Source organism: Leguminivora glycinivorella, chromosome 13, assembly GCF_023078275.1.
Source record: "Leguminivora glycinivorella isolate SPB_JAAS2020 chromosome 13, LegGlyc_1.1, whole genome shotgun sequence".
In the NCBI taxonomy this organism is placed as follows: Eukaryota; Metazoa; Arthropoda; class Insecta; order Lepidoptera; family Tortricidae; genus Leguminivora; species Leguminivora glycinivorella.
In genome coordinates this window covers 6,034,058-6,060,995 of record NC_062983.1, presented here as the reverse complement: position 1 = coordinate 6,060,995, position 26,938 = coordinate 6,034,058, and the positions used below count along the sequence as shown (strand labels likewise).

The 26,938-nt window shown below is 36.5% G+C and overlaps 1 protein-coding gene across 2 annotated transcripts in view; it reads left to right on the top strand.

The window, feature by feature from the left end:
* LOC125232369 (homeobox protein prospero) overlaps positions 1-26,938 on the top strand; it is a 147,866-nt gene that overhangs the window by 47,455 nt on the left and 73,473 nt on the right. For both annotated transcript variants that reach the window (XM_048138007.1, XM_048138006.1), the window contains one exon: positions 13,457-13,515. The gene's annotated coding sequence lies outside the window, so the exon portion shown is untranslated. The remainder of the gene's footprint in view (positions 1-13,456; positions 13,516-26,938) is intronic.

Sequence of the window (26,938 nt, the reverse complement as noted above, 5' to 3'; positions counted from 1 at the left end):
GTATTCAAGGGTAAGCTTAACATAAACCAACATACTTTTAATCGATAATAGCCAAGAATCGATAGTTCGTTAATCGACTCCGATTAAATTTAGATAAATAACCGATCATTCACGCTTCTGCGTATTTTTTCATACAAATGCCCCAATTTTCATAGCAAATGTTCAATCAAGAATGGCATAGCAAAAACTGGGCCCATGCGGGCAGCATATGTTCGCAAGGTGGAGGAGTACAAAGAACTCTTTCGAGAAAGGTGCAAATCTTTGAGAGCATCTTCAGTTTTTTCTGGTTCCGTTGTCATTGGAGATAGATAAATGATTTTTGGTACTTTTATCGAAGAACCGATAAACGTTTACGATTAATTACCTACCTGCCGGCGTATCATGCTTACAATTTTATCACTTGTCCACGTGGATAAGACAACTGTCACTCTCACACTGACATACTTACCAAAGCGTGACGGATGCTTTATACACGTGGATAAGTGATAAAATTGGAATCATAATACGCCGGTTGAGTACAAATTTGGCTGTGTCATAGCGGTTGTCTATTGTTTGCCCGACAGTCATTTAACATAATATTCATTTGCCCGAATCTAACTTGCCTGAATTTCATTTGCCCGAATGATTTGTTTACCATAAAAATCATATGACATACTCGTTGTTTATCCGAATATTACCTTCCATAATCATACAATGCCATACTATTTGTTAGCCATATTATTAAGTGCAATAATATGGTTTCATAGAATATTCAAATGCCATAAGCAATTATTGCCATATTAATTGTTGCCCATATTATTACCTAACCTAACCTACTTTCTGATAGCAGTTTCATTTTCCAGGGGTCACAGTTCTAACCTAACCTAACCTACTTTTCCAGCAGTTTCATTCTCCAGGAGGTCACAGTTTTAACCTAACCTAACCTACTTTCTGATAGCAGTTTCATTTTCCAGGGGGTCGCAGTTCTAACCTAACCTAACCTACTGTCTGATGTCTGATAGTATTTTCATTTTCCGGGGGGTCACAGTTCTAACCTAACCTAACCTACTTTTCAAGCAGTTTCCTTTTCCAGAGGTTCACAGTTCTAACCTAACCTAACCTACTTTCTGATAGCAGTTTCATTTTCCAGGGGGTTACAGTTCTAACCTAACCTAACCTACTTTCTGATAGCAGTTTCATTCTCTAGTCCTTCTAGTACCTATTATAGTAGTTTTCGATTCTGCCAAAGCACATTATGGAAATTGACTTTTCTGGACGCTAATTTGTATGACAAATGATGGTATGGAATGTGGTAATTACGGATTTCGATGATTCTGACAAATGACATTATGGAAACTGACTTTATAGGAAACAAAGTTTCTGGCACTAGATTAATATAGTAAACAATGATTATGGCATAAGATGTTATGAGAAACAATATTATGATTGTTGAATAGGATGGCAAATAAAATTATGGCAAATGAAATTCTGGCAAATGGGGGTATCCCGTGTCATAGCAGTTGTGTCATACATAAACACTATAAACAGTGATTCAAACGTATCGATAGTGCACCGCAAGGTGTTCTTATGATATTGCAAAAATATTTTGAGTATCTTGACCCAAGAAAGAGTAGACATAGTGACATAGCTCTGCATGCAACATAGTAACATTATTTTTTTGATTTCTTCAATGTTGTAAGAAGTTGATGTTCTTTTTGCACAAAGAACGGAAAATTCTATACAGCACTAGCAATATTAGGTTTTTTTGTAAATAAATATTATCTACATGTATTTTTTATAAGAATGATATCACGTCAATACACATTTTGAGAAATAAATAATTTAGTACTTAAAAAAAAAATATTAGGTTATTGACTGAAAGAGGCTACACGGAACTTCTTCTAATAAGGTCGTTTATAAAAAGTTTAAAATGTGTTTTAAGGAATCTGAACTGAATTGAAGAAAACTGAAGTATTCCCCTTGCCTTTGGACTCTTTAGCGTATTTATTTTCTCTATAAGTCTTAGTTTAGCTGCCATGATAGCAAACTTTGCTAAAAAAAACAAATTTGTACGTGTCAACGATTAAATTCAAGTTAGAATGGAATATAAGACACATTACATGCCTCCGGGTAGCTGATAATATAAGTTCAGCCAACTGGAAATGCAACAAATAAGTCCGATGACACACAATACTTTCACTAGTACAGTTATCACAAGGTGTCACCAACTCGCATCTGCCGGCGCACGAGTCTCAAAGGTGCACCCTTTCTATACAATCGATGTTTTTAACGGAGAAAGAAGGGCTTAAGTGACGTGTTTTAGTAGGGTTATAAGCTGTTTTAGAAGTGGTTCTAGGTTGTTTGTTAATCTTGGTGGTTAAGCTGATCGATTTGGTTTTATAGGGGCTCGGTAGTCTTCTGTTTCTATTTGTTTCACAGTGAAATGATTGTCAAAAAGACTTGAAATTTATCATTTGTTTTCGAGTAAACGGTAACGTAATTAAGAAACTTGCATTGCCCATATTTGCAAAGATACCTTCACATTCAATTTGTACTACCTAGGTATGTATATGTTATGTTTCCATTTCACCAATTCATTTCAAGTCCTGTGGAGTAATCTTCTCTTCTTTCAATGTCGGGAGAAAAATATTGTGCAGGAAATTTTGAATTACTTACATTAATTATAATGAAATACAAAATACGCTATTCCACATTTTACAAGTCTCTCTCTCAATAACAACACCTTTGCACGAACCTAACATTCAAATATTAAAATCATTGCCAACAGACAGAAAAAAGCATGAACAAAAAGTAATGCGTCCTTTTACTATGGCACATTGTCTTCGGTTTCATACGCTGTCCACCATGCTAGGCCAGAACGGCGTATCTCATACGAGCCCATAGTATACATACGGCGTGTGGACCTAGCACGGTCGTAGAGGTAATCAAAGGTACACAAAGCGTATCTGGCTCAAAGTCCTTTGGTTCCTTTTATGGAGTAATTGGCTTTCGATTTGCGAACGCTTTTTCGGCTGTCGGTTAAGGTAATGATTTTTGGTTGGGTGTCTGGAGAGTATTTGAGATTGGGCCGTGTCAATAAAAACAGCCGTACCTACTAAACTCGGCAATCGAAAAGTATACAGCGCGTAAACTTAATAAGGGCGATAAATGAAACCAGGCATATGATTCAATATTGTTATCATAAATTAAGAGGTGTTTTTGAGTTACACCGTGTCTTGCGTGGGCGACGGTCGCGTGACAGTCGCGTGACAGTCGCGCGACCGTCGCCGTCGCGTCTCATACTTCCATATCGATAAGGTTTGATTTCGTATGCGTTGCATCGCCGTCGCGCGACCATGACAACTTTCAACGAGCGTTTAAGGCGAGTGTGTTTGCATTACGTTGCGGGCCGAATTAATTTGTTATCTAATTACATTTTTTATGTCCTGTACTCACCACCGTTAAGAGGTTCGCCTGTATTAGGTTTACACCCTGTATATGCGAACGGAACTTAGCTATTTTCATGCACAATTTAGAAAACGAAAATTGAAATAAAATTTGACATTTATAACTTTCATCATCCTCCTTGCGTTATCCCGGCATTTTCCACGGCTCATGGGAGCCTGGGGTCCGCTTTGACAACTAATTCCAAGATTTGGCGTAGGCACTAGTTTTACGAAAGCGACTGCCATCTGACCTTTCAACCCGAAGGGTAACTAGGCCTTATTGGAATTAGTCCGATTTCCTCACGATGTTTTCCTTCACCGAAAAGCGACTGGCAAATTACGAATGACATTTCGCACATAAGTTCTGAAAAACTCATTAGTACGAGCCGGGGTTCGAACCCGCGACCTTTGGGTTGAAAGTCGCACGCTCTTACCGCTAGGCCACCATAACATGTATAATTTTATTAGGTTAAAATACCGCTTCTCCAAGAGAAATCAAATAGGTGGAATAGTGATGTTACTAAATTCGCTTTATCTGCTCGAAATATTTTTGTATTTCCATATAACTAATCACATACACACATACAATATTTTTGTATTTCCATATAATGATCACATTAGAAAATTCATTGCTTTTACTAGGATATCCATGAATATAATCACGATATATCCAGCATCACGCACGCCGCAAAATTCGCAAGACGCGTTCGAAAAATTTGAACGCAACCGTCACCGCCGACGCTCCCCCATGCGCGAGCGCACGCGACGCAAAGGTGCGCCTGCGCCTGCGCGCCGAAGGGGCGAGCCTCCCCTATTATCTTACCATTCAAGTCTGTTTGCAAGATAAAGGGAACAGGGGGTGAAATTCTTTATTCCTCACCCGGATTTATTATTATTTTTTAGATATTATTACTGGTCGCGTGCCCATATGCCCTGCCACCCTTGGTTTTTGTTCGGGGATTATTGAAGGTTACATTAGTGGTTCGGGAATAATAATATTGATTTTTGTGACAAGATCCTCTTCCTCTTCAAAATCAATAACAAAATGTACATACTTACAAGTTAATGACCTACAAAATTTGTTTAAAAAAAAAACTGCATTAATATCGCACCAAAACACCTTGCGACTTTGTATCAAAAGATCAATCAGATACTGCAATAAAAAATAAAGAAGCAACTTCTAATATTCTTAACTTTATTTCAAACACCCTAAAGCTCACAGTCCAACACCTTTAAGAAGGCAATAGGTGTCTTGAAATAACTGAATCGCAACATTTTCTTTGCGGCGTCCACAAGTCTTGCGTGTAAAGAATTAAAGTTCACATTAATTCAAGCACACGTGTTCTTTAACTTTGCGTCTCATCAAATGGAACATCCGCTCAGCTGATCTTACGCTACTATATCGTAGTAAAAATTCCATTCAACAAAATCGAATCGTATTCTCAAGCATAGAAGATCTAAACCATCTTGATCGTAGTCTTAAGACGGTATTACCCTGAAGAGCTGTTGTGTACGATTTAGAATTTATACACATTTGAATTATGGTTGAAAGTGTAATGTATATTGAAGGCACGTGGATGATAAGATCGCTACACATGTTGTTTGATCCGGTGTTGCAGTGGGCGTATCAAATTTCTACGGTTTCATAACATGGCGCTTAAGACAATCGACCAGGTGGTTGTTTTTTTAGTTTTTTACCTTCTGTGGTTTTGTTGTGGATGCTGCGGTTATCAATTTATGTTTCAACATTTAAATGTTACGATAAAAAGGTTGTGGGCTGAAGTTTGGACAAATGGACACCTAATCAGATGTAATGAAATTCTGTAGTTTTGCAGCACAGTTGTCTTTTTAGATTGTAAAAGTTTATCAAGTTTTTGTGTACCTACCTAGTATGTAAGAAAAATACTAAATTCTTCATTATGTAGATATTAATACTATTAAGTATATTTTAAGTGATCCTCAAACATTATTATCGGAAGTTACAGACTGGCTTGTAGTAATTATCCATCAAAATATATCAAACCAATCTGATTACAAATGTCTAAAAAAATCGATTATTACTTGACAGATCTCAACAGACAATCCAACTAGGCCCACACTCAATAGTATCGATCCAAAATGGCGGTAATCCGCCCGTGCGCGAGCGCAGCTGCGCAGATCGATGCGGCTTGAGGGTGAGGGGTTCTGTGGCTTGTCGAGGGTACTTGTCAAATTGCTAGTGTGGAGTAGAGTTTTGTAATGAAATTTGTTCTTATAAAAAATATAGGATGTTTATTGGGCCGGTGTTCTAAGTCACAAGTAAAGTTCGAGTCCTGGATGGACTCGCTAAATATTCCCATTATTCCTTTCGCTTCAATCTTAATGGTTCAACTTAATTGATAAATACTTACTTAAGTAAATAAAAAAAATATTGGAAAAAAAACTTTCAGACAGAAAAGTCGTTTCGTTTCTAGAACTAAATTCAAAATACAGTGTTCTTATTCTCTAATAATCATTAAATTAAATGTATTTAATTTCTAGTTTCCTAATACTTCTTCTGCTTTGATAATGATCCAAGTAGAAGAAGTATTAGCAAACTACATACATCTTTACTAATAATTCTAATAAATCATAATCAACAGTTGCTAGTCGCCACATTTTAATAATTCGCAAAAAAACCTCCAAAAAACACACAAGGTGTTTAAAAAACAAACATCAACATTGGCAGTATTGGCACTACCGTATTCCAAAACCATTAATAACCGAAACCTGATCCGAAAACAGACATCCATCGATCATCGCATGCGCATCTTTGCACACCGCAAAACTTAACACACATCTCATCTTTGCTCAAATATCAAAACAGCTTAAGTTCCCTATACAGTCAAGGAAAAAATATGGATACGGACAAAGAGCCCAATATATGTATACACGGCCTTAGAGAATGTATGAAAAGTATCCATATTTTTGGTGCTTTGTCCGTGTATATATTTAATGGGACTGTACATTCGATTCTAAACTATACAATTCTACAAGTAAGGAGTATTGTACCGTGAAAAACAAAAGAAGATCGAGGCCGTTCGTTCGAAAATCGAATCAGGATATTGACAGTTAGGACTTTTTTGAAATTGGAACGTTTGCGCACGCGTCGCAGATGCGAATCGCAGCCTTCGATTAGTCGATTCGAAATTTAAAAAGTTAAGTGGGTTCATTCATGCTATGTGGCTTCTGTCGGAGCGGCTGGCTATTGTTTTGATTTTGGAGTAACACCGGTTACATTTTGAGCAGTGAGCTGCAAAAGTGCACGGCGAATTGCATTCATAATTTCTCCATGCAATTCTTGATCAATATTTACGCTAAAATCTACAAATTTCACCTAGATTTTACCTGGTCCTTGCTGTGAGGTCTACAAAGCTCACAAAACCAAAAACATAAATGTTTGTCCAATCTGACAAACAAATTATGTCATTTAAATTGTCTCTAGACGTCATTTTGACATTTCTGTCTGTCAAAACAGAATTTGGCCATTTATAATTAAAAAAAAGATGCTAAGTTGTCTGAAGGGTATAGCTAAGGGTAAAGAGTAAGGGCTTACTCGTATAGGTAAGGTAACAAAAAAAACGTTACACCCAACTGTTCAATATGACCACACTTGACCGATCCTAGAACAATTGGACTTGAAAAACTGTCAGTCATTTCCGAATTTTAATGACGCATTATCATTAATGACGGGAGCAATGGACCTTGTGCCAAAAACCATAACCCACACCCCATTTAAAACACAACCTTGTGCTCACAACTTTATAGTTGAAATAAGGGTGGGTAAAGTTGTTAAGGGGAGGCAGGCAGGTGTGAGGACAGATGTCTTGGAACTTGGTGCCATAAGGTCCATAAGGCCCGACGCCCTTTCTGGCGTGTGCCGTGGGTTAATTTTATGCTTGATTACTGGTATTAATGAAAGATGAAGGGGATTGGGATTAGAATTGGGAGAAATGCGTATGCGCATTCAAATAATGCGAGGTGAAACTATAGAATTTTAATTATAGCTTCAGGTTTTCTTGGCTTTTTCTATAGGAGAGAATTCTTCATCGCGATTTACTCGTTGGTTTCATAGTAAACATTTTTCTGGTGACCTGTATATTTTACTTCATACTCTTCATTAGTCGTCTTAGTTAGTCTTCATAGGTGATTAAATAAGCATCCTGTATGTCAATAGCTTTTAGTTCACAATCAGGAATAAAATTGTGTTGTTATATAATAGAAAAGATCCAAAGTGCGTAAACATTCTTATGCCTATTGCCGATTCTTTTTTTTATGGGATAGGAGGCAAACGGGCACACAGGTCACCTGATGGTAAGCAATCACTGCCGCCCATGTCATGTAAACCCGAAACACCAGAAGTGTTGGAGGTGCGTTATTGTTAATTATAATTTAGCTGTAGTGTATTTTAATTTAATTAATTTAATGTATTATAATTTTAATTTTAATAATATAATAATGATCCTATGTTGATCGCAGAATAAATAAATGAAATTGTTTTCTAAGAGCCAAAAATTACCAATGCGAGACTGCACCTCGTATTTTACGTAAAATAACGCTATCAAGTAACGTTTTTTTTAATATGTTCATCGAAAACTAATGGTACAAGCTCACAATCGTAAACTAAAGTGACGATATATGGCCATTTAAGTAAACATCGATACCTGTGTCAATCGTATTGTACACCTCAATCGAATACACAGAACTACAAGTATAAGCCTAAGATCACCGCCCGTTCGCCCGTCTTCCTAGTGACGTGGCCCATTCACACACACATGCTCAGGAATGCGTACGTTCATTCAAGAAACACGTAGTGGGTAGAGGGACGACAGTAGTCTTGTTGTCATTTGTTTGTTTGCCTAAGAAAAGAGGTCTATATTTTTAATGCATGGAAATTTTGTCATGTTTTAGTATTAGTAGTAATCACTTTATTGTGTACAACAGTTTATATACAATTTGTAGGTATAGAGATACAAAGGCGAGCTTATCCCTATAAGGGATCTCTTCCAGCTAACCTTGAAATAGTTAACATTGTTTTACGTCCTAAGTAGACACAACCGAAAAGATGGCAATGATCATGGTGGATGGTATTGGTCAGCATACAAAGAAAATATACTAATTGGATACATTATTTTTGGTACAACAAATTTTACATTTGACACTAAATAAATGTTATAACTTGTAATTTCAATAGATTTTTGATTGCATCTTTCAAAAATATCTTCAAAATCTTACAACTTTCTGGACGATATGTCACTAAAAATATTATTAGGTACGCGTTTATAACATCATACCTCCTTAGGTACTGAAACACAAATGGCATGCACTTGTCAAATTTGATACCAGTATTCAAATTGACCACCTATTTTTAACCCCCGACGCAAAAACGACGGGGTGTTATAAGTTTGACTTGTCTGTCTGTCTGTTTGTCTGTCTGTCTGTGTGTGTGTCTGTCTGTGGCATCGTAGCTCCTGAACGGATGAACCGTTTGCGATTTAGTTTTTTTGTGTGAAAGCTGAGTTAGTCGGAAGTGTTCTTAGCCATGTTTCATGAAAATCGGTCGGTTTTTTCAAAATTTTAATTTTGTGGTTAGGTCAGGTTATACTGTGTCTATTCTGTGTGCTGCAGTCTTACGTCAGTTCCTGTGACGTCACCGTCTTAAGTGGTCGTGAGACGTTGTAAAGCGTCATGTAATTACGGGTGTGCATATCGTGTGATTCATGGTGTGTACGCGGTTAAATGGTGTCTGACATGTTTACAACATTATTAATCCAATATGTAACAAAATGATTTGGTGACTTTTTATGATTATATATTTAATGTAATATTTTACATAAATATGTTTCAGACTGCTCTTTTATCAAAGAGCTTAAAAAATCATTTATCATTGGTGCTTAAAAATTTAAACCTTGAACCTTAGAATGTATATCCGAAGCGTTTCACAATAAGTAAGTAAGTAAGTAAATATTCTTTATTGCACCAATTTACATGTTATATGTATACAGAATGTTTAGTGAGAGTATAACTAGGTAACAACAGGCGCTCTTATCGCTAAAAAGCGATTTCTTCCAGACAACCTTAGGGTAGCTGGAAAAACGGAACAGAAACAAAAGTTAACAGGCAGTGCAAGAACAAAAAAAATATAGAGAAAACCAACACAAATACACATACATAAATATACCGAATACATAAATAAATATACCTTACATACACATAATACATACATACATAAATACAATAAATAAAAATGGCAACTTAAGATAGAGATAGATAGTATAATTTAAGCACAATACTTAGTAACTAAAATAAAAATACGCACGTTCAATCATAAAATTAAGTAGTCCAAAGTTATCATGACTCACTGTAGTTTTTTTTTTTTCAGAAAATAAGTATTTTACACTCGTAACAGAAAATTATGCTGTTAATTCAATATCAAAGAGTTTAGATCGTAATAATACATAATCATATTTCGGTAACGCCCTAAGGCGTTTACAGACATCCCTGACTCAAAAATCATTGACAAGACAATATTATGACTGCAACCACCAAAGGGTGAAGATACCCTATAATTTGGTACTTGATCTGGTGATGTGTGAAGATACCCTTTAATTTGTTACTCGATCTGGTGATTCAGTGAGTTCAAGTCAGTGTGAGTACAAATTGGTTCTTTCCGGTCGAGGAAACAAGTTTGCTTGTAAACATCCGTAGTGATAACTCTGTTGGGATTAAGTATTTTTAATAGTTAAGTACAGTTTTGATGTAGTTAATTGTAGATCGGAATAAGGCCCAGTTTACCTTCTGGATTAGAAGGTTACATGCTATAAAAATTTAAATTTTGAAAAACCCCCGACTGTCTGTCTGTGTGACGTCTGTCTGTGGCATCGTAGCTCTCGAATGGATGAACCGATTTTGATTTACGTTTTTTTGTCTGAAAGCTGAGTTAGTCGGGAGTGTTTTTAGCCATGTTTCATGAAAATCGGTCCACTATGTCGCGGTCGTGGGTTTTTTCAAAATTGTAATTTTGTGGTTATTAGTATCTACTCCCGTGCCTACTTGTACCCAGACAACACAGTTGTAAGTAGATATTTTTCTGCAGTCCTAATACGAATGTTTGTGTGCGCGACATTAACGATTTCCCATCAATCACACCCGCGTCTTAAACTGTTTAAGCTGTCGACGCAATTGGGCCAAAATTACCATTTTTTGGCCAGCGGGGGGCCAAGGATGCGGGAAGGATGGCCAATTTGGGCCAAGTAGTCCAATTCCGAGCTATTGTGGCAAGATCGTTTCCTCGGCATGCGGGCTGGCGAAATAAATATTAATGTGATTTGTTGACGAGTGTGCGACCCAATGGAAGTCGAGAGTCTCTATTTTTTAAGACCAGATGCCCTAAACTGCTAATTATAATCGTACTAGCTTTTGCCCGCGGCTTCGCTCGCGTAAGAAAGAGACAAAAAGCAGCCTATTTCACTCTCCATCCCTTCAACTATCTCCACTTTAAAAATCACGTCAATTCGTCGCTTCGTTTTGTCATGAAAGACGGACAAACAAACAGACACACACACTTTCCCACTTATAATATTAGTATGGAAGTATGGACTACGATTTTTTTTTAAATAGATATTAACAGAATAGGTACTTATGGGTAGTTCAGGCGCGCTAATAGAGGGTTCGATTAAGAAATAGCGCGATCACTATAATAATTTAACAGGTACAAAACACTAACTGTAATAATTTCTAAATAAATGATATTAAAGTATTTCTATTGTCCTGAACATCTGTTTTTCTTAAGGTGTTTTCTTCAAATGAATATTTTTTTGTGTGTAAAATCTACCAGAACACGAAAAAGTCACGTTACAGTTCAAAATGTGACTTCTTACAATAAACCGTTTAATATTAGATATTGACTTATGTTTTGATTAAATAAAATTTAATACATACATACATACATACATACAATCACGCCTATGTCCCATGAAGGGGTAGGCAGAGCACATGAAACTACTCAGGTTTCAGTGCCACTCTTGACAAATAAGGGGTTGAAAGAAAACGAAACTGTGACATTGCAGTGACAGGTTGCCAGCCTCTCGCCTACGCCACAATATAACCCATATCCCACAGTCGCCTTCTACGACACCCACGGGAAGAAAGGGGGTGGTGAAATTCTTAACCCGTCACCACACGGGCTAAAATTTAATGGTTACCTAATTACTTTCGATAACATTTTTTTAGAAACCTTTTTTCATAAAACTAGAATTCACGGAATGTTACGTAAAAGAGAAGAGGTAACTCCTTTTCGATTGATACCTAATATTTTTGGTTATAATTCATAAATAATTAAACAGTTAATACCTACTTATAAATTAATAATTGTGTATCTAATTGTACTTCAACAAAATTGAGGCACAGAGCAATAAACAGCGAACACATTTCGCACTCCAAATCTCATAAATCAGTGTAAAAACGATACACTTACAAATTACTTCCGCTGCACAAGGGTTCCTTTATTATTAACCTCTTTACGAAAAAAATGCTACACTAACTGGCGACTGAAGTCATATTGCTATCTCTTTCGTTCTAATGAAGACCCAGGGGAATAAAGAGGAATAGTAGTATAACATCAGTCGCCACTCGGTATTGCAAGTATAACCTCTTCTAAACACAAAAAATGCAATAAAAGGTCAATGCTGGCATACACCTGGTTTGAAACATCTTTCGGTTTGTAAGCTGTTGTATTGTTAATTTGACATAATTTTTATTGATTTCTTTTGACGAAGAAATGGGATAAAGTTGGCTAATTCAATAGTGCTTATTTAAAGTAGCCGCGTAGTACGACACCTTGCCTTGGAAGTACATAATTAATTATTTGAATTTGGACCTTATAATTTTTATGACTTTTCCCCTCACTAGCTCGGAAACACGTGTTTTGTCCTTTAATACCAGCGGGTAAAAACGCATTTTATCCACTAGTGGGTAAAGTAATTAGACCTTGAATAAAGTCAAATTAACTGCTTTAAAATCAATAAAAGTAGATGAATCTAGTAATAAAGATGATTTACCACCTGTGGAACTACTGGAAGCAGTGATAAACGCATTTTTTGCGTTGTAGTTTCCTCGCTATAGTGAGGGGAAAAGTTTTGTGTTACACTCGGATGCAAATGTATTTTACTTCTCGCGTGTTAAAAAACTCGCAAGTTCAGGATTCTATTCTCGAACCACTCGCGTCGCTCGTGGTTCAACTATAGAATCCTTTCACTTGCTCGTTTTTCAATTCCACACTCGGCATTAAAATACAACTTTGCCCCCTTGTATAACAAATAACTATTGTAAATAATCAGACTTTTAACCATAATGATTTAAGCAACATTACTAAAAATTTTTTTTTATATTCTGCTACTTACTATTTTTTGCTTACATTAGGTTCATTACAAAGTAACAATTTATCCATTAAACTTTATAAGAAAAAAATGACCACATTTAATTCCTAACATTAATCTTCTCATACGGGCATCCCAACCTGACCTTTGCAATCAAAAACTCAAATCTTAAAACAATAATTCACTAAGATACGACCTTGTCAAAATGACCTACTCGCAAGAAACAAAAAACAGCGCACGCGCCGACAGCGGGTGGTCCCCACGTGCACCCGTATTGATCGATAGATCGATATCGATAAAGTCGATAAAGGGGTGAAACTTATCTAAGAGTGAACAAAATGTGTTTAGAGCTTTAACTATCTTATTTGCAAAATAATGATTAAAAAACTGGCATGTTTGGATTAATATAAATCTTTTTCTATAATAAGATAATATAAAAAAAAACATCAGAATGAATAAAGGTGATGACTTATTAAAATAATAAAGGACGATTTTTCGGGACCCGCGTGCCGAATATAATTTCACATTTAATTAGCTTTTGGCTAAAGAAAACACTGTCTATGAAAAGTATTTGACAATAATTACGAGTATGTAAAAATTCTTGTATTTTTTGAAACATTTTTTTTCTTTTTCCAGATCCATCGGAGGCCACGGGCATATTTTGGTCTGAATAAGTCTCAAAAATCATATCTATGGTAAGTTTTGTCTACTATGGAATATTCATTTATTATAGTAATATAAGTAGCAACGTTCCAATACCTCAAGCATAGTGTTTACCTTTACATGCTATACATACATACAAGTAATATACATTCATTATGACCTTGAAATGAAATGGGACTTCACAATGATTGACAGTCAGCAATAGTATTCACTTATTGGTCTTACGACGTTAAGACATAATTATGTTTATTTAGACTAACACGATTTGCACTCATAATTTTAGAACAAAACCCCATCTACACTACCCATCTACAGACCACGAACATAATTTGATGTTCGAAACGTCGGGCCAAATGTAAATGTAAGTGTTTACGCGATTAAGTCCCGTTTTGTTCTAAAATTATAATTATGTTTGACGCAACGCAAAAAGAGCATAGGTATAGGAACTTAGATTAGCTAAGTGAAAATATTGAAGAAACTGTTCGCTTCGAGCATTCTCGACTACGTTCGGCTCAGCATTCCTACAAACAATTATAAGGCTTGGCACATCTTGACTTTCCTTTGAGTACACAACCATAGATAATGTCATTCTTGAATTTTGAGAACCCAAAGTAGCGAAAAAGGGACCCCACTTCGTCCTTGAATCGCTGTCAAACCTGGGTTTTGAAAAAAGTTTATTTTCTGTACCTAGTATTATTCTGTGACAGCCTAAAGAGCAAAACCGGGCAGCACCGGCGCTAACCGGTTTCGTCCACTTTTGTCCAGTTTGCAGCGGGATAAAATGGAATCGGGTTTGTCTGTGGTCGCAGGCGGGGCATGAATTTTGGAATAATCACGGGACGTGCTTTGGCGTAGTGTGTGTAAAAAGCTACGCATAGCTAGTAGGCTGGCGAATGGAAACATTTTGAAACGCAGGCATGTCCCGTTTCATAGCACGGCGATAAATTGGCCCTATGATAACTTTGAGAAACATCAAAAATAGTTTTTGGTGCGATCTTCATCTTTTGTAACTTATTTTTGACCAATATTAGAACTTAAGTGCGTTTTCACATTATCCGATCCAGTATCGGAAGTAGAACCAATATCTTATACATTTAAGCCGCCATCTTTGATTTTTGCCTTTGAAATCATTCCTACATCCAATATCAGATCGGATAATGTGAAAATGCACTAAGGGTTCAATGCTGCCTTTATTAAACTAAAAAAATAGACGGTCATGTAATCAATAATCATGTGTGTAATTAAAAAAAGTTCGTAAAAAATTAAAACAATTTAAAACTTTTAGCTGTTCCCCTAACAGAACGTCAAAAACTAGATTAAAAATTGTTCAACCCTAACTCTAATAGACGAGACGAAGTATTACTTTATACCTGTACCTATAATTTAAAACATATAAGTACAAAAGTAACCTCTATTACAATGTGGTAAAGAACAAAAGTGTCCACATCTTTGACGTGCACGGTACGTATGGTTAGGGCTGTCCAAATTTTACCGTTTTTCATTACGCCTCCCCATTCGGAAAAGTTGTGAATATTTGAAGAGTCGAATTTTCGCGGCAAGCTACCGTGGGCAGTAAATATATGTGTACATGTATGTATGTCTGCACCCTATTTTACTCATGTAACTAAATGGAAGGTTATCCAATTATTCTCAGCTCAATGTGACATTCGCCTTAATTTTGCAGTTTTTGATAAATCCATTTTGAGTCGCACTAAATCTAGTTCGATTCTATTTTCGAAGCTATTTTATAACACTTCGGTTGTACAGAATCTCAAACCAAGTACACTTATAAACTTACTTATCCGAAATTAATCAAAATCGAATCAATTTTTTCGATAGAATCTTCAAACAGTTGAAATTCAAAAGAGATTCCAATCGGCCCACATTACTGGCTGGTAATCAATCCGTTTAAAAATCGAATCCCGAATTTCGCAGCCAATATTTTTAATCCGATAAGGCCAAGGCACGCGAACGTTCGAATTCTGAACGAAAACCGAACGTTGCTGTATCTATGGTCTCCGATAAGACTTGACGCGGCCGTTATGTGTTTCTGATCACGCCTACAGGCCAGAATTAACGATCGTTCTTGTTCTCTTTTTGAATCGATTTTAGTGGAAGCCAGAAGTCAGTTTTGCTCGTTTGATTCAATGCAAAGATAAGAATATAAATAAATCCGTCTTTTCTGTTTTCCTATCGATATCGATACATTTATTTAAGGTATTATACCATGCTACTGTTTTGACTGACATAACAGAAAAGTGTAGCTTTTTTATTTATTAGCTAAGAGCAGGTAGTCTTTAATTAAAGGCGATGGTACGAATGGGAGGCAACAAGTTCACAAAACAAAAATATAGAGACTAAAGCTTGTAAAAGATGTAGCAATTTGCAAGCTAACAAAAGTTCCAGCGCAGTCTGTTAGTGCAAATATTGATCCGTCTGAATGCACTTGATCCTATAAGCAGTCTAATCAATATAAGTAGCCGGTACTTATCCCGAACGCCATAATTCCTTTAATAAAAACAGTGAAGCTCAAAGGGGGAGGGGGGGAGCGCAATGGGCTCAGAAAACTCACCCGTTGAATAGGAAAACGCGGCAATAGACAAACACGCTCGGGTCAGCCTACTCCCCCCACCCTCCCCACACATTTTCAAATAATCAACGTTTTGCGCTGCATTTACGAAAATCGAACTTACGTTCCAAATTTAAATTTAAACGGCAAATGATACTGGCATGAAATAAAGTCCTCAACTGTCAGATGCATACAGTCTTACTGGAGTTAGCAACGCAGAGGTTATAAATCTCGTCGATACGGACTGACCAGCGCTGTTATTCGCACCACTAGCCGTCTCGGCCATCCCGCATAAGTATGTCCTCGCGTGATCGTGAAATCATTCGTCATCAAAGTTCATATTTATACTGGTTTTGTTTGGGCCCAGTAAGCTACAGGAATACAGTGCCTCCCCCTGTAGTGGTATAGCTGAGCCTCTGCAAAAGTGTGCACCATAAATTTTATACAGATACGCGCGTGTGGTAAAACTGTGGGAGTGTGTGTGCGAAAATTCGTATTCGTAAGAGCAGTGGACATTGCTTTGTATGCACCTAGAGTACCTAGGTACTAGCAAACCGTACCTAGGTCGGGCGAGGGTTCAGCACTAAATAAATTGATTGTACATACGTAACGCGTTTTATTGGCTGAGGTTAGTTAGCCATTTTAAATGAAGTTTCACTTAATTACTTGAATCAATGAAGTCTATATTGACTGTGGTTTTGAAAGTGCAAGTGACTGTATTAGCGGTTTTGTTCATGAAATTATAAACTAATCCATGATTTTGTGTACCAACATTTATGTTATTAAAATACTATGCGAAGTTAATTAACCATTTCTAAAATAGGGTATCATCTAAATATTTCCAGTTATATCATTCGATGGGTAATTTTCTTTAAAGTTAGATATTTAATGCCTTACGCTTACTTAAACTGAAAAGTACGTCAGCCGAAAATCTAACCTAGCTTTCTACCCATAATGTGTTTACCATCCTGTAACAGCGAATCAAGATATATTAGGCTTTTTTTCTCAGCTACCCTTTCATGTGTATTTCCGTGCGGGTAGTTTCCAAAGACCGGCCGGCGAAGCGTTTACGCTTGGCCGCTACCATTAAGTCTGCCACTAAAAATACTACCGTGTTTTATTTTTACAGCCTACCCTACGCATGTCTACTTTACATGGCCAGGCTTAAGGGAAAACAATATTGAATATAAAAGCTACTTACTAGAGTCAGATCTGGTTATGTCGACACTGTCTTACCATTCTATTCAATATACTCTATGGACAGAGGTTCTGCACGTGTTAAGTAGATCTTCTTCTAAAATTAACGCAATTTGTGATGATGTTTAGATCTTAAATTTTTTTTTTTTATACCTCGTCGGTTGACAGGTATACGGCCCGCCTTGGAAAGCGGTCACCGCAAATGGACGCCCGCAACTCAAACTGCCGACCCATTAGAAACTTGCATCTTTTTTGAAGGTATTGTTCATCGGGAATACCTCGACAGGGAGCTCATTCCACAGCCGGAGCGTTCGTGGGAGGCTCTGAAAATGCGCGAAAAATATCAAAGAAATGTGTGTGACAATTTGTAAATACACAACGAATAAGAATAGTATTTATTATATTTATTTGTAAACGTAGGTATTCACTGACGATTCTCGTACATACACAATAAAACCAGGAATCCAATTTTATGACATTTAAGATGAAAATATAATATAAAGGACGTCGTTCAGATATTTTGGCGTCAAATTCTACGTTCACATTGGTGCAGTGTCCGTGCGCGTATCCTAAGGCTTAAGATAAAGTTACCTCTACACAAGCGCGCTGGTCTCTTACAGCCTATAAAGCTAGCTCCACACTGGCGTCTAATTTACCGACTTATTCAGCTTTGCAATGTAAAACTACTTAACATAAGAGTTTAGAACCTAAAAGCTAAAGCCTATTCTTAATATCATTGCAAACAGGTCCTTTAAAATCCGTATATTAAAGTTAGGGCTAGACATGCGAAGTAAAGCGGGCTCTAGATATGCGGGAAATTACAGCACTCCCGGCCTATGGATGTAGTTGGTCCTGGCTTAACAAACAAAGCGAATGCTGTACGAACTAGCCTTTTAGGGCGAACGGAAGTTGGGCGGAATAGGTTTCGAGATTACTGTTTATTGAAGGCAAATTAATTACTTTTTCTTGCTAGGTTGACTAGGTTGAAAAATATGAACAATTATACACTTTATACGAGTTTATTATATAGCTGTAAAGGTGAATAACTTTTTATCGATAAAGATGTGCTAAGTGAGATGAACTTTTGACCCTTTTTATCTTAATATCGACGTTTTACGATTATCGACATTTTTGCTTCCTCTATTCATGGTACGAGTTGTTTCTGACATTTATGAAAATAATTCTATGAATTCGTTTATCACGTATGTTTTTAGAACGATGTAGGATAAAGAATACAGTTATTAACAAAAACCCAAAGTAACATCTCCCTAATCTATGAAACACACTAATACCAATAGAATATCGACGCACGCACTTTTACATACACTATATGCACAAAAACGCATCGCCACCCACTCCCACCCCCAGGCGGCTAGCCGTGCGCAGCACGCGTGTGTGTGTGCACACATATACCTCGATTTAGCCGTGTATGTACAAGCTATTGGTTTTCTGTACTGGGCTTTAAATTTTGAATTCACAAAATCGTGATTGGTCGGCATTTTGTTTGGATAAGCAGACTTTCCAGAGGTAATTCGTTTTAATTCGTTTGTGTTACCGATTGATTTGATATCATATTGATAGAAAAATGAAAAAGTGAAACGTACGTAAACAAACAATTTTTTTGTCAGCTAAAATATTCAAATTTCATAAGCATGTTTCTAATGCTTCTGGAAAGTGGTAGGTTCTTTCATGACATGACGTTAAATATTTTAATATGAATTTAACATCCGTGTCGAAGTTTCGACTTAAGTCAAATATGAATGCTACTTAAGTTTCTTACAAAAAACAATCAATAACTTTTACCAGTCGAAATATTCTTACAATTATCAGTAATATAGTCATTAACTTGTGATAAATTCGATCATTACCACCAGACCAGAACACCTCAAGACAAACAGAAAACGATCATTCCTCCCATTATATCCAGAATGAAGTTATTAACAAAACACACTTCACTGAACAACCGGACGACAGACGACGTAATAGCCACCTAAGATCCTAATATCAATTTCTAAACGCAAGTCAAGCGAAAATTTCACATTCGAAATTCGAAAACCCGGAAGTGAGCCACAAAAAGTCAATCAACCTAAGAAATTTAAACTTGTCAATTCACGGTTCCTTTTCGGCCAGCATGACGGGCAATTTGAATTCGAAAATTCGAATTTGGAACAATCGAATGGTTTCCTTTAAGACGTTTAATTGGTTAGGGTGTTTGTAACTTTAGAAAACTCCTATCTCGTTTTATCTTGTGTTTTATTTAGGACTTTATTTTGTGGTTACATAGAGTTGAATGTGCATTACATGTTTAGATTAATATGCAAGTGCAAACATATGTAAATAATGAAAGTGATCACTGATCAGACTTCAACAATATTTCGAATTGTAAGACTTCGGATTACGAGAGAAATCGAATTTGTTATAAAGAATGAAAAAGCCATGTCATGTAACATATGGTTACGTTTTAATGTTAATTCCAATTAGAGAATCAAAGATTCATTCTAGCTTCACCCCTTTCTGTTAACATGATTGTCCAAATAGTTTGATGATCCAATGTAACTTTATTATCCTGATAATAAATGTAGTAAAAAAATCCCAAATTTAAAATAGTAAAAGAAAAAAAATGGCATCATTTGTCATGGTCCAATTTTATACTAGCAACTAGGACAAATCATTTTAAGTTATCTAGATAAAGAATAATTAGAAATGCCAAAGGAACTCCTAATAATATTGTCAGTGTCCGCAAATTTCTGAAATGTTCATTTAAAATTTTGCAACATCTTACCAACATTTATTTTGTCAACATTACTGATAAGACGAAACGATTTTGTTTGGTTATTACAATTATTATTAAATCTTTATTTCCGATAAACTTGTATCCATAGAATTGTTAGCAGAATTATAGATATAATATGTTAGTTGCTTAAATAGCTCATACATTAAATTATATTACACATTATTTAATGATTTATTTACAATTAAATTAATCCAAAATCATCAGCAATTGTGAGCATAACAGACTTATGAACAACACCGTAAAAAACGTAATTAAAACCACATCCAAAGATATGCTCCAGTTTGGAGCAAAGTAACGGCCAAGCAAGCTGTCGTGCCGTACCGGCCGGCATCTGTCGCCCCGGCTTCGCGCGGTAACCGACTTTTTCTACGCTACTGCCCATAGAACGTTACTGTTTTTACCAGTAGGCCTAACACATAATTGCCGCGAGAGTATGTCGTCACGAGATAGATCACACGTCTTCTTCTAATTGCATAAATTACATAAGGATGGGTAGTCTATCTCGCGGCGAGATACTCTCGCGGCAATCATGTGCTAACCCTACAGCAGGGCTAGCACGCAACAGTATCTCGCCGCGACCTATGTCTGACTTTATTAATGACATACGGATGGTATAGTATGTCGCAGCGCGATAGACTACTTATCTCGCGGCGACATACCTAATCTAGGGGGCCTAAGTTGAGAATTGCTGGTGCCACGACACCGAAGCTACGAATGGATAGAGAGAAAGAGAAAAAAAGCATTTTCGTAGCGCAAGCGGTTGTCATCTGGACTAGGCGTCAAGAATTTTGTGGTTTGGTGTCAAATAAGCCCAGGACTAAATTTTATTGGTTAACTCTGTGACGACTGTGACAAACATTAATGAGTAGGTCTGTAAAATAAAAACATTTTTTTCGAAAATATAAAATACTTACAGTTCCTGGATCAAAATGGTATATATTGCAGCCTTTGTAAAACTCATTTTTATATATGTTTATTACTGTGTATTATTAAACACTACTAAAGTTTTGTTTATGTTTACTAATTAATAAATTCTTGGATCCAGTAAAATATACAATTAAAATAAAAAAATGGAATAAAAAACGTCATATTACAGATATATTTGTAGAAATTACATTTTAAAATTCTTCATAATATTTTGCTTCTCATAACCTAAAAGCAGTATATTTCCTCTTTCTTGTCTATCCAGTGTAATTAAATATAATCCAAACTGTTCACGTGTGGACACTCCCTAATGACAGGCGAGCACGCGACGAATAATCTTTAGACACATCTTTTTGCATTTATAATTGTCTGAACGGACATTATATGGTGACGTATATCATAAAAATGATGGGTTCAGGGTTTGCCATGATTATATGATGAGTTCCGTGACTGGAGTGTCATAGTGCATTGCTTTCAAATCGCTGGTAGTTAAGAACATCAAACTAAGCCGAATATGTGCAATCAGGGCAATAATACTTGTAGTTTTGTAAATTGGTACAATTGTACGTGCCATGTGAGTACTAAAGTTTCTATAAGTAAGCTCTCCCGAGGTGTAGACAGAGTGGAAAGTAACTTAATTTCAGATTTTTGCTAATACAGTGAGTGATTTGAATATATGTACGAGTAGTATGATTATTTGTGATAAAAGTTTCTTCGAATGTTCTACAAATAATGATCTTGATCATATTTGTGGATTTAAGTAATCTAGATACGCGTGAACATTAAAATATTGTTACGAATTTAAATATTTTTTTCTTACAAATTGAAGTTAGCAGTATTTATTATAAAGAAAGAAATATTAATACCTAGCCATAGTCCGACAAAGACAAAGGCTCCCAAAAATCATTAAGTGTCCATAAAATATGAGACAGGAAATAAATTCAGCATCGTCAAGACACACGATACGACAAACACTGTCCCCTAATTCCCACGGTGCCCAGTTTAAACAACGTTAAAACAAAGGACGACCTAAGACACGACAAAAGAACGGTAAGCGAGAAGCGACAAAGAAACGATTTCTGTAAGAATAGTTGCGGTTTTCTGCGAAGAAAAGGGTCCATTGTTGAGGTAATTCTTTTTAGATAAAGGTTGACATGAATACAAAAATGTAATTTTAAATTCGATCTGTTTTAATTGCATGAGATAGAGAAACATGTGTTCAACTCAATGTATGTAGGTACCTAAGCGTAGTGCATTTACTGAAAATGTGCATTTTTCATTCTAATTGCGTTATTTATAAACGCACTACAAACGTCAGTGAACTAAGTACATGTTTTATAACAAATACTTAAATAAAATTTTAAGAACAGATAAATTTAAACTTTAAAGACATTACAAATCAAATACAAATACATTCATGACATTACAAATACATTCATGAAAAATCGTTTTTTATTCAAATTATTAAGAGTCCGTAATAAGTTCATATTTAACTTTAATATTTGCCAGATATACTAGTCAAAAAGGGTCCATTGTGCTTCAAGGGTCATGGTTAAAACATTATACACACGGCATTTCCACAGTTTTTTTGTCAAAATTAAAATCTCATCACTACTTCCCACCTCCGAACTATCACTTCCCATAACCTTACTTCCTATATGAATCACTTCCAACCTGACAATACCTCAATCACTTGAATCACCCTCAATACTTCCTTCGTCCAAGCCGTTCCCAGGCGGTCGCGCGGGTAACGATAATAAGTGTCACTTACAACCGCTATGACCCTACAAGATTGTGCGTTCGGATACTAAAATAAGGTGTGAAAAAAAAACTTAAGAGATTTTCTAAGAACTTGGAAAAATAACGAAAAAAAACTAACTGTCATCGAGTAAAGTATCGGTAGGGTTATAGTCGCTGACCACTAATGTGAATATGTTTTGTAAAATTACTTCATGACTGTAGGTATGATATGAGATCTATAAATGACAATTTATTAAGAAATTTTACTTTTGATACTGAAAAATCAGCATCTCATCACAAAACTGTGTAGAATCAGCCATGTATACTAAATGTACAACTTTACTTTCAAAATTATAGCAGTTATATAAGTTGGAGCAGAATTAATCAAACTAAATTTATGACTCAAACTATCAAACTGACTTCAAGCTGATATTATTTAAATCAGTGCAAGCAGCCAGTATCCGAACGCGCCTGCGTGTACGCAGACAGGAAGGAAGCGTAAGGCAAGCGCGTGTGAAACGCGCATGCGTCGTGAGAACCGAGACAGGTGGGTGGCTTTACTGTGTACTTAATAGCCGACCACATTTGTCGGAAGATCTACGTCATAGTCAACTATGACATTTCTCTCAGGTTCACTCTGACATTATAATCGTCAAAAATAAAGAACCAAAGAAATTTTACTCGTCTTTTAGTACCTATAGTTTTCTTGAAATCGAAGGTTCGGCAGCAATTATACCCTTTTTTATATTTTAGTTAATTAAAAAAATTGAGTTTATGAAAGTTTCTAATATGTTACTTGATTCGCCCGTATGGTGACGGGTTAAGAATTTCACCACCCCTTTCTTCCCGTGGGTGTCGTAGAAGGCGACTGTGAAATATGGGTTAAATTGTGGCGTAGGCGAGAGGCTGGCAACCTGTCACTGCAATGTCACAGTTTCGTTTTCTTTCAACCCCTTATTTGTCAAGAGTGGCACTGAAACCTGAGTAGTTTCATGTGCTCTGCCTACCCCTTCATGGGACATAGGCGTGATTGTATGTATGTATGTATGTATTAAATTTTATTTAATCAAAACATAAGTCAATATCTAATATTAAACGGTTTATTGTAAGAAGTCACATTTTGAACTGTAACGTGACTTTTTCGTGTTCTGGTAGATTTTACACACAAAAAAATATTCATTTGAAGAAAACTGTCACAGTTTCGTTTTCTTTCAACCCCTTATTTGCCAAGAGTAGTTTCATGTGCTCTGCCTACCCCTTCATGGGACACAGGCGTGATTTTATGTATATATGTATGTTACTTGATTGCGCTTACGCGGAAATTGTCAATCAAATTGTATGCAATTATTAGTTCTAGTAATAACCGTTTAGGGACGCTGTTCACTTTCAAAGTCATTTTCGGTGACTATCGAGTAACATAGGTTTTCTTAGTTAATTCTCAGCCAGAAAACTCTCAGCCCAATAAAATAATGATCAGCCAAACAGTGCCCCACGATACATCACGAGGCAATGGGCGCGACACCGTCAATAAAAAGATCGCGTTCGAAGATCGGGAGCGTCGACCGAAGTGGTCCAAGAAGGGGAGTAAGCGGGATTCAGTTATATTTGGACTTTGAAAAACCAAAGTGGGGCAATGGCACTGTAATTATGGGTATGTCATCTAAAAAGTAAAAATAAAGTTAAGATCGCAGCCCCGTAACTTTAAAACTGTCTACAATTTTATACTATTTAAAATATTTTCAATTAAGTAATAGTACATTACATCAGAGGCCGGGAAAATGAGGATTTCCGGCCAAGTGGGTATATACGGATAGGGATACGAGGCCGGGAATCCGTTTTCACGCCGAGGCATGTATAGTGCTTTTCTCAAACATACAATGAAAAAAAAAATGCTCTAAAGGACAATATTCTAAAAAAAAAAAACTTTGCAGGCCTAGGCCTAAAAAATAATATGAAATCCCTTTACAGTCCTCTCGAGTTGTTGCGCCCAAAAAGCGATACTTCCCAGCCCATTTTAAGGAACGTAAAGACAATATTTCATTGCATGTTTGAGAAAAGTTACTTTACACTAGTGAAAGTAACTTTACTTAATTGAAAATATTTTAAATAGTTTGGAATATTCAAAAGTATTATAAGAAGAAAAAAAAACTAGAAGCACTCCTGCGTGCGTAGCCGAATGCACAAACGCTCACGAAACACTCGTAGATATCTATCTCTATCGCTCTTGAGTATTGGCGCGACAGAGCCAGACTACCTTTCGCGGCATTTCGTTTTCGTTACGCGTCGTAGAAATGCCATTCGGCTACGGGGCCTGACCTCAGCGCTTGCGCCTCACTCGCCACCGGAAGTACTCAGTCAAGCAGAAAGTCGGATCGATCTTCATTGGTTAAGTATTGTTACTCATTTAACCAATATTTTCGATATTGATTTAATTACGCAAGATGCATTCATTAAGATTTAAAAAAAACGAAAACTTTCTAACCTGGAGGGCGATTTTTGAATCTCGAATACGGGATTTTGTCACTAAAATACAGGTTGAAAACGGTGACGTGCTTATTATTTTCAGTGACAATTTTCTGAATTCGAACGCGTGAGACTCAAAAATCGGCCCGCTGTGCGCTTGCTCCTCACGCGCCGCCGGAAGGACTCAGGCGCACAATCTCGTCGTCCGGCGCTCCTGCCACGCCGCTTCCGGTGCGCCGTACCGTGCCCTGCGCGCGCGCCGGTGAAAGCCGGATCGAGAGGGGGGGGACATGCTCCTATTTAGAATTAAGTGTATGAGTATTTGTTCGAGATTTTTCTATTAAATACACTTAGGTAAATACATGCCTAAATATCCATGATATAAATGTGTTCATCTCTCAAATAAATGCCCTGATAAAGATTCGAACCCAGGACCAAACCATTGTATTCAAACGTCACTAGACGTCACTGACGGATGTGTTTAGTGCTAAGCTGACTGATTAGTTCTAAACTGTTACTAAAAATATGTTTCCGGAAATAAATATGTATTTTTAAATGATTAAAAACCTAACTTGATATTTAATTAGGTATCTATCTATCTATGTCATGAGTTTATCCATCCATCCATACTATACTATACTATACTTACTATACTAATATTATAAATGCGAAAGTAACTCTGTCTGTCTGTCTGTCTGTCTGTCTGTCTGTCTGTTACGCTTTCCCGCTTAAACCACGCAACCGATTTTGATGAAATTTGGAACAGATAATCTTTAGACCCTGAGACAGAACATAGGCTACTTTTTATTTCGAAAAAAGGGATGAAGGGGTTGAAAAAGAGGTTGAAAGTTTGTATGGTATTTCTTAATTTTAAAAGATAAAACCATGAAACTTTATATTTTAGCACTTGATAAGAAATCATTAAACATATATTTAAAGTCACATACAGGTCGAACGCGATTAATTAACATTATTTTTACCTTTAAAATAAACATGGTGGGAAATAAACATTAACTAAAAGCGGGTAGATTATATTTATTTGTCTACCCCGAACATTTATATAAATTAATATCGGGTAGTTTTGTGTTGTTTACATCTCCGGTGACATTTTGCTGGGACGTCAGTCTTCCGCGACCACGGCCAGTGCAACGTGGCCGAAACGTTGGGAAAAAAGGTAAAAATAATGTTAATTAATCGCGTTCGACCTGTATGTGACTTTAAATCGAAACGTTGGGAAAAAAGGTAAAAATAATGTTAATTAATCGCGTTCGACCTGTATGTGACTTTAAATATGTGTACAAAGCGCGAGAACTTAAAGTGTTATATCATTAAACATCTTGATAAGGGATAGGGATAGGGATAGGGATAGGGATAGGGATAGGGATAGGAATAGGGATAGGGATAGGGATAGCGATAGGGATAGCGATAGGGATAGCGATAGGGATAGCTATAGGGATAGCGACAGCGATAGCGTTAGCGATAGCGTTAGCGATAGCGATAGCGATAGCGATAGCGTTAGGGATACGGATATGGGTATCGTTAGAGGGATACGGATAATTGGTCGGCGGTCTCTTACAATCAATGTGCTCTAAGACGATCGTTGTTTGCTTGCTTGAAGATTACGTTTGCGATAAGTATAAGCAAAATGTAAAAAATTGTAAGGGATAATAGAAAAAAGTACTTTTTACCCACCGATCATAGTGTCGAAATACGGGCTATGTGGGATGTTTATAAAGGTTTCCCCAGCGTATATAGAATTACCTACGCT